This window comes from Leucoraja erinacea, chromosome 2 (assembly GCF_028641065.1).
Source record: "Leucoraja erinacea ecotype New England chromosome 2, Leri_hhj_1, whole genome shotgun sequence".
NCBI lineage: Eukaryota > Metazoa > Chordata > Chondrichthyes > Rajiformes > Rajidae > Leucoraja > Leucoraja erinaceus.
In genome coordinates this window covers 136,561,827-136,562,783 of record NC_073378.1, presented here as the reverse complement: position 1 = coordinate 136,562,783, position 957 = coordinate 136,561,827, and positions in this window count along the sequence as shown.

Sequence of the window (957 nt, the reverse complement as noted above, 5' to 3'; positions counted from 1 at the left end):
AGAACGGGGGCACTGATTGGGGACGATCCGCCATGATCACATTGAATGGCGGTGCTGGCTCGAAGGGCCGAATGGCCTCCTCCTGCACCTATTGTCTATTGTCTATTGTCTATTATCTCCCCCACCCCCCTTCCCCCCCACCCCATCCTCCTGTACAAATATACTGAGATGGTAATACTTTATAAGGCTGACGAATATATACCATAGAATTAGCTTATTTATATAATACTGCCTCCCTTATCCCATCATGTTGCCTTAGGTTTAGAAACTAAAAAAACGCAGACAATGGTAATGTGAAATAAAACCAGAATGCCCAGTGGGTTGGGCAGCGTCTGTGGACAGAGAAGTAGTTAACATTCCAGGTCAAAGTCCTGACTTCATCAGATGACATGTCATCATTTTCATGCTGATTAGAAGTCATTCACCTTAAATATTAATTCTGTCTGTCTCTCTCTCTTGCTCCACAGATGCTACCCGACCGGATGAGTGTTTCCTGCTTGTTCTGGCTTTGTTGCAAGACCAAACCATTCCACCTGCTGTGTCTGTACTAGCCTCTCCCACGGTCCCCACGCCTCCTTCCCCACCCTCCCCCCACGAACCCACCCCACCCTTGTCCAGTATTGCCCCCACCCCTCCCTTGTATTGCACTGTGTAACTCCCCAACCCCTACTCTCCATCGCTCCTCACCCCTCCCCAAGTGTTACGCCCCCCCCATGCCCTGCATTCCTCCCCCTCCCTCACCTGAATTAGTCCTCACCCCTCTCCAACATGCCTAAAGTTACTCCCCCTCTGCTCCATCACACCCCTCCCCTCTCCTGCATCTCCCCCACCCCTCCCCTCCCCACTCCTCCATTACTCCCCAGCGATACTCCCCACTTCTCCCCAACATTGCTGCCCCCCCCCCACCCATGCTGTACCCCCACCCCCCACATTGCCCCCCCCCTCCCCTGTAGTCCC